Source organism: Ipomoea triloba, chromosome 10, assembly GCF_003576645.1.
Source record: "Ipomoea triloba cultivar NCNSP0323 chromosome 10, ASM357664v1".
In the NCBI taxonomy this organism is placed as follows: Eukaryota; Viridiplantae; Streptophyta; class Magnoliopsida; order Solanales; family Convolvulaceae; genus Ipomoea; species Ipomoea triloba.
In genome coordinates this window covers 19,061,854-19,073,255 of record NC_044925.1, presented here as the reverse complement: position 1 = coordinate 19,073,255, position 11,402 = coordinate 19,061,854, and the positions used below count along the sequence as shown (strand labels likewise).

General features: G+C 37.8%; 1 non-coding gene across 1 annotated transcript; it reads left to right on the top strand.

The window, feature by feature from the left end:
• The first annotated feature begins 354 nt into the window (after nt 1–354).
• Nucleotides 355–450, top strand: TRNAY-GUA. The gene is made up of 2 exons: nt 355–391; nt 415–450. It is a non-coding gene; the product is annotated as a tRNA-Tyr (tRNA).
• Nucleotides 451–11,402: the final 10,952 nt, after the last annotated feature.

Here is an 11,402-nt window from a genome sequence, read left to right as displayed (position 1 = left end):
ATTGCATTATATTTTACGATGTACATCAGTTAAATACAATAATATGTGTTCTAGCCATTCTGCAAAATTATTAGTGGAATTAACTGTTAGTATCAATGTCAAACCCATAGACTTCCATAAACCAGTCTAGAAATGAATTATTATTATCTCAAAAAAAAAATGAATTATTATAGTTTGGGTGGAAATGAAAATTTGATAATGAGTTATGAATTTAATTATTTACTTATATATGTTTCTTGATATTAATTAAATGTAAAGGGGTGGTGGCGCAATTACCCCATCATTTTATCTCCTGCACAGAAAGAAGGTTGGATTTTTCTACAAATAAAATAAATATGTAACATCTAACAGTATCCAACCTTAGCTCAGTTGGTAGAGCGGAGGACTGTAGTTGGTATTTGATGTTCGCAGCAAATCCTTAGGTCGCTGGTTCGAATCTGGCAAGTCGGATTTTTGGCCCTAACAAATATATACGAAAGCCCAACACCCAACTGAACAGTACAGCATTTTCCTCTGATCTTAGGATAATGCATGTGTGCAACCAAAAGCACAGAGGTGACAGATTAAAAAGAAAAAAGCCCAGAAATCAGATATGTATGTACCTTAGGTCCAGTAGGGCCGTTCCTCCACAGTGGCGTCTTCGTGGTTTTGCAAAGAATCAACCAATTAACTTAAAATGAAGATCGATCAACATCACTACAATAAATCTCACCTCTGCTGCTGCATGATCTCCATTTTTACTGATCCCTCAGCGTCAACAAATTAAAGTTAGTTGTAACAAAAAGCTAAGCTAGCGGGGCGGGACAAAATTCAAGTCTCTAAAGGAACTTTCATTAAAAGAGCAAATGCCAAGTCGGAGGACAGACATAGATCAGACAAAGAGACGAGTATGGACCTGACACCAACTGGGCTTCACTTTGACGGTTGCTATCTCTCACGTGTCACTCTGCATGCACAGGTCGGTCACCACACCCATATTTCTACACCAATTGTTATACGGGTACCATACGGCAGCATGTCAGCCGTTATATTTAACAAATCTTGGAAATTACAATAAATTAAAAACTTGTCTCACATATTTTGTTTATATTATCAAATGAAATCGTAATTGAATTGAAATAATACTTTAGTCGTGTTGAAATGAGACTACAATATATATTGATGGATACTCGTGATTGGGGTACCCGACCCAAAGGGTCTTGACATCTGAAGCCCGCCGACTGGCTAGCCGCGCCCTTCCAGCTTGTGACTCGAGTGAGAAGGTCCGAGTAGTCCAACTAACGCAAGCAGTAGGAAAGCGGTGCCCAATTGGGTGCACCTTTAGAGGCAGCAATAATGAAGAATCGAGCATTTATGGTGGATTTGTGAGATTCTTTCCTAATTCAAATTTGGCAAGTATTTATGGAGGCTTGATACTTTAACAGGGCGTTTGGTTGGAGGGAGGGAATTTGGTGGGAAAAGAATTGTAATTCCATGAGAAAAGAATAATGCGGAAATAAAGTGGGAGTTTAAATTCCAGTGTTTGGTATGCGGGAATATAATTACTGGGAATTTCAATTCCAATGTTTGGTATACATGGGAATTGACAGGGAATAAGTAATATAAAGTCGAAAATGTCCATTATTATTATTATTATTATTATTATTATTATTATTATTATTATTATTATTATTATTATTATATTCTTAAATGACAAGTATCTATTGGACCCATTTGCATACTCAAACCCAAAAAATATAACATATTAAATTCAAAAGCACTCATCTACCGTATCTTTTGAACTAAAAAAATCACAAGCATTTGATTTGAGTAGTCGGAAATTTTGTAGAGGTTATACATATAAAGAATTCAAAGGAACATACACAAAAATTGTTGTATATAAACAATGCAAATTTTGAGTAGTTGCTGCATATAAATATTTAAAGAAACATACACAAATGGAAGTCGAAGAATAATACACTCTATGATTTTGAAGGGAAGGTTAGGCATCAATTTTAGGTTAAAATAAGGGAGGGTAATTTTGTCTCAAGGTTATCTTTTTTTCTTTCTAAAATCCATGGAATTAAAATCCTAGGGGAGGCCATGGGATTCTAATTCCATGAAAATGAGGCCGTGGAATTGCAATTCCCTCCAACCAAACGAAGGAATTTAGTTCCCTTCGGAATTAAGTGGGAATTACGTGGGAAAGGAATTGCAATTCCCTCCAACCAAACACCCTGTAAGTACTTTCTTAATGTTAAATTTGTTAAGCTCCTTTCTTGTTTCTTCTCCAAGGTCTATTATTCTTGTATAAATGCCCTAAAGGGTCACATTATATTGTTAAGGGTTCAGATTTTAATACATGCATAATCCTTTTATCCAAATATTCTTGTGTTATACATTGTTATTCCTAAGTTTTTACGGTAGTGTTGGCTAGCCGAATGGTTATCTCGCAGCTGTGAAAACCAACATGTATAAAATGAAACTGAATAACATATATATCTAACATATTGAGGTGTATTTGTCAAATGAAATTGTAGTTGAATTGAAATTATATTTTAGTAGTGTTAAAATGAAACTATAATATGTATAAAAAAAATTGATCAAATAACATTGATAGAACAATTTGATTTGATGTCTATGGAGGGTAGAAAAGTATGTTTTTTTTTTTGAATACTACTAACGCTATTACAATGCAGTATCTGTTCATAACTACTTTCTCAACCTATTGAAGCACGAAAGAAAAGGGTTTGATGCCACTAAACCACAAGGTCCTTGGCAAAAAATATGTAAGAAGAGGAAAATATTGGCTTTGGTTAGCCATTGAATAAGTTGTTCTCTCTAAATAATAGAGAGAAGATGAGAGAGATGTGAGTTGGTTCCTCTTGAGAGTGTATTGAATAACCTCCCATTGTGCTGAAGGGTTAGAACCCTTATATAGGTGCAAGCCTTGATCTTTCAGGAGAAAAATGTTTTTCAATGGACACTTAACCCTGACCCGATACCGAGCAGATGCACCGAACGTATCCGGAACGTATCAAACATGTCTCACATATTGAGTGTATATTGTCAAATGAAATTTTAGTTATATCAAAATAATACTTTAGTTGTGTTGTAATGAAACTATATTGTATATAAAATGAAACTTAATAACAATTTCACATATTTGAGTGTATATTATTTAATGAAATCGTAGTTGAATTAGAATTATAATTTAGATTATAATTTAGTGGTGTTTTAATAAAATTACAGTGTGTATAAAATGAAATTCAGGTCTCACTATAATAAGACACAACATGGACCATACAAGCTTGGACACACAAGGTAAAGAAGACAAACTCCGAACTGGAGGACACACATTCTTTACCAACGAAAGGGAAACATGCCTCGAAAGACAATGAGCCTCGAAAATGAGAGAGATAACACCAAAACATGCAACGGACTCCATCCTTCTAGAGATCAAATGTAGAGACCCCAAACGCAAACCCCTCACCAATCACCCTCTTCGTCATAAGATCCCGAGACAGTAGCAACACATTTATACTCAATCATATCACCTAACACAAATCACAATTAGATCACAAAACACACAAAAAAGGGAACCTGAAGGGGTACGAAACAACCTGACCATAGAACAAAAATCAATGGTCCAAACTAAGTCCAAAATCGAAGAGAAGGGACCTAAGACGCGAAAAATTCTGCGTTTATTGATAAGATAAGGTTTTGCCCACTCCACAAGACTGTGCTTCAGTGAGTACTGCCCTTCGAGGCGGGGATCCAGGACGCGGAAAATTCTAAGTGCAGTTTAGTGCCTCACAAAGGTAGCCGAAGAGAATAATAGGAACCATTACTTCGTGGCTACATATGATAAAGATTTAAAGAATACACTGTTGGAAGTCCATTCAAAAATAAGGATTAGTCTTTGTTTTACTCTTATTTCCCTACTTCTATGGCTACTCCTTCAGACCACAAGAATTGAGACGTGGGATCATTCAACCCATTCCCACTAAAATAGTGGGGATTTTGTGGTTTCAAACATGAGAGTTTGTTCATCTTTGCATTATAAATAGTTCTTCTTCCTGGTTGAACAGGACACAGCAAGCAACAAATAAAAGCTTCTCATCCATCTCTCATTACCTTTCCGGCCATATGTTCTTCTGTCTGAGCAAAATATTATATATGTGTTGCCTGTCGAAAGCTTGCCGGTCCGTCACCGGAAATATAAAGCTTTTAAGGTAGTGTTTTATTAAACATGCCACGGATATCTATTTCACCACATTTCCCGAATTCCATTTCGTCAGAATTTGCAGCTTAAATTCCCAGCTTTATGTCGCCATTATTGAGTCGCCAATGTAGCAACGACGAATATTACAACAGTTAAAAGCTTTATACTTTCGTCTTGGCTTCGTCAACAATGTCGACTTGCAGCAGATGAAAATTTCCAACAATTTAAAAGCGTAAAATTTTCTTCTCCTTAATTGGTCTACAATCCTATTGTAATTAATTGTGTCCAGGTGGTGACTTTGCTTTAAATACTCTTTTACAACCATTATTATTTAAAGCTTTGTTTTGGCGTTGCATGCAAGTGAAGGCATCAATATGGTGGCTTAGCTTATAAATACATCTTTATTATTATTATTATTATTATTATTATTATTATAAGATGGTTTTGGCTTTGCATGCAATTAAAAGCAACAAGAAGGTTTAACACGCAAGAGGTAGGCATTGTGGCAGGAGGTAGGATATTACAACATTTACAACTTTTAAAAGTGTGTTCATTTCCTTATCATCCTCGTGCAATAACCCAAACTGTACAATATTTGTTACACTAATGGTGGAGAAAAACATCTCGCATATGCCATTTATTGGGCTTTACATAGCAACCGCTACTATGCTCTGTCATTTTTTCACATCATTGGGTTTTATGAATGACACAAATACTCCCACCAATCTCACAACTTTGAGCATATTGGTACTCACCGTCCTTGTGGATTTAAGCATCCAACTTGGAACCGGTGTTCTTGATTTCTTATTATTTCTAGAAATCATCATTGCTCCTGTTTTGTTGTTTTGCGTGATCATAGCAATTATGTATTCAACTCTAGCAGTTCCAGCAATTCAAAAACGCGCAAAATCAAAGGTAATAGCTGCTGTAATTACTGAGGCTAACATTGTAGGAGATCTAGAAGAGTGGGTAGTAGACACTGGAGCCTTGCGCCATTTCTGCTCAAATAAAGACCTATTCAAGAAGTTAGAGCTAGCTTCCGAAGGGGAACAAGTATATATGGGAAACTCTAGTGTTTCCGAGGTAAGAGGTAGAGGATCTATAGAACTTATGCTATACTCTGGTAAAAAATTACTTTTACAGAATGTGTTATATGTCCCTACCCTCCGAAGAAACTTAATTTCTGGAGCTTTGTTGAGCAAGGTTGGGATTAAGTTGGTCATTGAGTCTGACCGTTTGGTCATGACTCGTCGAGGAAGATATCTTGGAAAGGGATACTTACGAGGTGGGCTATTTGTTCTAGATGTAACTAGAATTAGACCTGATTATGCTATAAGTGGTCCATCTCTAGCTGATTGTGATTTTATTTCCAACTGATTGTGATTTTATTTCCAAGTGGCATGGTCTTAATAATAATGCTTCTTCTTCTGCTTACGTTGTTACCTCTGTTGATGTATGGCATAGTAGACTGGGACATGTTGGTCTTAACTGCTTGAATACATTGAAAAACATGTATTTATTACCAAACTTGTCAAGTGTATCATATGCTCAATGTGAAACTTGTGCTGAAGCTAAATTTGCTAGAAAGTCATTCTCCTCTGTGAATCATCATACCTCGTCGGTGCTAGAACTTATTCATACTGATTTAGCAGACTTCAAAAGCACTGAAAGTAGAGGTGGTAAACGATATTACATTTCATTTATTGATGATTATTATCGTTTTACAAAAATCTATCTTTTGAGATCAAAAGACGAAGCCGAACAAAAGTTTTTGATTTTTAAATCCAAAGTTGAAAATCAATTAGACAAAAAGATCAAAAGGCTTCGTTCTGATAGAGGAGGGGAATATGAAGCAAATTCTCTTAAATGTTTGTGTGAATCTTCTGGCATTATCCACGAAGTTACTACGCCGTATACTCCCCAGCAGAATGGCATAGCTGAAAGAAAGAATCGCACTCTTAAAGAAATGATTAACGCAATGTTAATCAGTTCAGGTGCTTCTGACTCCCTATGGGGAGAAGCTGTCTTAACTGCTAACCACATACTTAATAGAGTACCCCATAAAGGGTTTGAAAAAACCCCATATGAATTGTGGAAAGAGCATGCCCCTAACCTCAAATATTTTAAAGTGTGGGGTGCTTGGCAAAGGTGGGACTTCTGTCCTTTAAAAGGCCCAACCTAGGGCCCAAAACCTTGGATGTCGTGTTTGTTGGTTATGCAGAAAATAACGCGGCTTACAGATTTTTATGTTTAGAAACTCATTTAATTTGTGAATCAAGAGATGTTGTATTCTTTGAACATATCTTTCCTTTCAAGAATACTCAAAATAGTGTTCAAAGACGTGAATGTGTTACACTGCCTATGCCTAGTATTGCAGATGAGTCTGGTGAGCCCAGAAGAAGCAAAAGACCTAGAACCGAGAAAAGCTTTGGCTCTGACTTCATAACTTATCTGACTGAGATGAAAGATATAAACGAACTGTGTGATCAGTTGGTGTTAGAAGAAGAGCCAAAGACCTTTGAAGACGCTATGCGATCAGTTGATTCCACCTTATGGAAGGAAGCAATCCAAAGTGAGTTGGACTCCATCAAGTCCAATCATACTTGGGAGCTAGTAGATCTACCTAAAGGGTGTAAACCTATAGGTTGTAAGTGGATCTTCAAGAGGAAACTAAGACCAGATGGGTCCATAGAAAGATTCAAAGCCAGGCTAGTAGCCAAAGGCTATAGCCAGAGATTTGGTGAAGATTACTTCTATACATACTCACCTGTAACAAAAATCTCAACCATTCGTACTTTGTTTGCGTTAGCATCCATGCACAAGTTGATAGTTCATCAAATGGATGTTAAAACGGCGTTCCTAAACGGTGATCTAGAAGAAGAGATTTACATGGAACAACCTCATGGATATGTTGCTCCAGGTCAGGAAGAAAAGGTATGTAGACTCAAAAAATCTCTATATGGTTTAAAACAAGCACCTAAACAGTGGTATGAAAAGTTTCATAAAACAATAATAGAGCTGGGTTATATCACTAACTGGTCAGATGCATGCTTGTATACCAAAGAGATTGAGTCACATGTTGTGATTATATGCCTCTATGTAGATGACATGCTGATTTTCAGTTCTATCATAAAAGCTATTAATGAGACCAAACGAGTCATATGTGCTTAGTTTGACATGAAGGATCTAGGGGAAGCCGACTATACTCGGAGTAAAAGTACTCAGAACCGACAAAGGTTACCTTTTGTCACAAAGCCATTATACTGAGAAANCATGGGAGAGAGTGTGTCTCAAGAAGAATATGCAAAAATAATTGGGAGTCTAATGTTCTTGATGAATTATACTAGACCCGATATTGCATTTACAGTGAACAAGCTCAGTCGATATACACACAACCCGAGTAGTTCCCACTGGAGTGCACTGAGACGAGTGCTAAGGTACCTAAGAAGTACTATAGACTTGGGACTTGACTATTCAGGATTCCCAACAGTGATGGAAGGGTTTTGTGATGCAAACTGGGTAAATGACAGTGAAGATGCCAGCTCAACAAGTGGATATGTGTTCACTATGCGTGGTGCTGATATATCGTGGAAATCGACTAAACAATCGTGTATAGCTAGATCAACTATGAAAGCAGAGTTCATAGCCCTAGATCTAGCTAGCCAAGAGGCTGAGTGGCTAAGAAATTTATTGGCAGACGTGCCATTGTGGGGGTGTCCAACACCTGCTGTACATATACATTGTGATTCCCAAACTGTCATTTGCGTTGCAAAAAATAGTGTCTATAATGGGAAGAGAAGACACATAAGGGTCAGACATGAGTCTGTAAGGCAGTTACTATTAAACGGGGTTATCACAATGGAATTTGTGAGGTCTGAGAGGAATATTGCAGATCCTCTCACAAAAGGCTTAAATTGGAAAGCCATCCTTGAAACTTCAAGGGAGATGGGTTTAAAACCTATGAGGTAAGGAATTCATGATAGATACCACTAAGGTGGCCAAACGAAATCATGGAAAGACTTACGCATAACTTGTGAAGTAAATGGCCATAAATCACTCTGTAGCCTGAAATAGGTGGTCTATGTTGAGATAGACTTGACAGAGTTGAAGTCTATAATGAGATAGATTTGACGGATTTGAAAAGTCTATGTTGAGATAGACATGACGGGTATTTTGTAGAAGTTGATGTGTGCGTTAGAGTTCAAAATTTCTCTAACCAATGAGTTCAAGATTTATATCACTCTTGGGAAGAAAATTACTCAATGTCATAATCTGTTAGTTCAAGATCTCATTCACTAACATTAAGGTCAACTTTGTGAATTGCTTAGATGTTCATTTATTAAGCCTTCATTTTGAATGGGTAGGGGATTGTTGGAAGTCCATTCAAAAATAAGGCTTAGTCTTTGTTTTACTCTTATTTCCCTACTTCTATGGCTACTCCTTCAGACCACAAGAATTGAGACATGGGATCATTCAACCCATTCCCACTAAAATAGTGGGGATTTTGTGGTTTCAAACATGAGAGTTTGTTCATCGTTGCATTATAAATAGTTCTTCTTCCTGGTTGAACATGACACAGCAAGCAACAAATAAAAAGCTTCTCATCCATCTCTCATTACCTTTCCGGCCATATGTTCTTCTGTCTGAGCAAAATATTATATCTGTGTTGCCTGTCGAAAGCTTGCCGGTCCGTCACCGGAAATATAAAGCTTTTAAGGTAGTGTTTTATTAAACATGCCACGGATATCTATTTCACCACATTTCCCGAATTCCATTTCGCCAGAATTTGCAGCTTAAATTCCCAGCTTTATGTCGCCATTATTGAGTCGCCAGTGCAGCAACGACGAATATTACAACATACACTACTCCAGATGTCTGGAATTCTGATTCTTTACAGGAATGAATATTCCATAACGCTGAAACTGCCATCGAAGTCACAGTGTGACTTTGCCAAAGCAGCGGAGGTACGCCGATCCGGTATGACCCAAGAGGAGCATGAACTATTGGTTAAGTTCTTTGATAAAGGAGCTCCGTCGTGGCGTTGGTGAAGAAAAAGGAAGGCATTGGGACCCAATCTGCTTTTCATGAAGAAGAGAGCCCAAACCTGAGCCTCAAGTGTCCAGAACACAAATCATGAAACTTCAAAGAAGAAGCGAAAGAGGATTCGTCGTCGTTGAAAGAGNAAATTATCAAAAGTCATGGGAGAGAGTGTGTCTCAAGAAGAATATGCAAAAATAATTGGGAGTCTAATGTTCTTGATGAATTATACTAGACCCGATATTGCATTTACAGTGAACAAGCTCAGTCGATATACACACAACCCGAGTAGTTCCCACTGGAGTGCACTGAGACGAGTGCTAAGGTACCTAAGAAGTACTATAGACTTGGGACTTGACTATTCAGGATTCCCAACAGTGATGGAAGGGTTTTGTGATGCAAACTGGGTAAATGACAGTGAAGATGCCAGCTCAACAAGTGGATATGTGTTCACTATGCGTGGTGCTGATATATCGTGGAAATCGACTAAACAATCGTGTATAGCTAGATCAACTATGAAAGCAGAGTTCATAGCCCTAGATCTAGCTAGCCAAGAGGCTGAGTGGCTAAGAAATTTATTGGCAGACGTGCCATTGTGGGGGTGTCCAACACCTGCTGTACATATACATTGTGATTCCCAAACTGTCATTTGCGTTGCAAAAAATAGTGTCTATAATGGGAAGAGAAGACACATAAGGGTCAGACATGAGTCTGTAAGGCAGTTACTATTAAACGGGGTTATCACAATGGAATTTGTGAGGTCTGAGAGGAATATTGCAGATCCTCTCACAAAAGGCTTAAATTGGAAAGCCATCCTTGAAACTTCAAGGGAGATGGGTTTAAAACCTATGAGGTAAGGAATTCATGATAGATACCACTAAGGTGGCCAAACGAAATCATGGAAAGACTTACGCATAACTTGTGAAGTAAATGGCCATAAATCACTCTGTAGCCTGAAATAGGTGGTCTATGTTGAGATAGACTTGACAGAGTTGAAGTCTATAATGAGATAGATTTGACGGATTTGAAAAGTCTATGTTGAGATAGACATGACGGGTATTTTGTAGAAGTTGATGTGTGCGTTAGAGTTCAAAATTTCTCTAACCAATGAGTTCAAGATTTATATCACTCTTGGGAAGAAAATTACTCAATGTCATAATCTGTTAGTTCAAGATCTCATTCACTAACATTAAGGTCAACTTTGTGAATTGCTTAGATGTTCATTTATTAAGCCTTCATTTTGAATGGGTAGGGGATTGTTGGAAGTCCATTCAAAAATAAGGCTTAGTCTTTGTTTTACTCTTATTTCCCTACTTCTATGGCTACTCCTTCAGACCACAAGAATTGAGACATGGGATCATTCAACCCATTCCCACTAAAATAGTGGGGATTTTGTGGTTTCAAACATGAGAGTTTGTTCATCGTTGCATTATAAATAGTTCTTCTTCCTGGTTGAACATGACACAGCAAGCAACAAATAAAAAGCTTCTCATCCATCTCTCATTACCTTTCCGGCCATATGTTCTTCTGTCTGAGCAAAATATTATATCTGTGTTGCCTGTCGAAAGCTTGCCGGTCCGTCACCGGAAATATAAAGCTTTTAAGGTAGTGTTTTATTAAACATGCCACGGATATCTATTTCACCACATTTCCCGAATTCCATTTCGCCAGAATTTGCAGCTTAAATTCCCAGCTTTATGTCGCCATTATTGAGTCGCCAGTGCAGCAACGACGAATATTACAACATACACTACTCCAGATGTCTGGAATTCTGATTCTTTACAGGAATGAATATTCCATAACGCTGAAACTGCCATCGAAGTCACAGTGTGACTTTGCCAAAGCAGCGGAGGTACGCCGATCCGGTATGACCCAAGAGGAGCATGAACTATTGGTTAAGTTCTTTGATAAAGGAGCTCCGTCGTGGCGTTGGTGAAGAAAAAGGAAGGCATTGGGACCCAATCTGCTTTTCATGAAGAAGAGAGCCCAAACCTGAGCCTCAAGTGTCCAGAACACAAATCATGAAACTTCAAAGAAGAAGCGAAAGAGGATTCGTCGTCGTTGAAAGAGAAAGGGCCCAGACCCAAGAGAGGGGAACAGTAGTGAAAAGCCTGAGACTCCAGAGAAGAAAAAATGAAGAGGAGTCGTAGAAAGAGAAAGG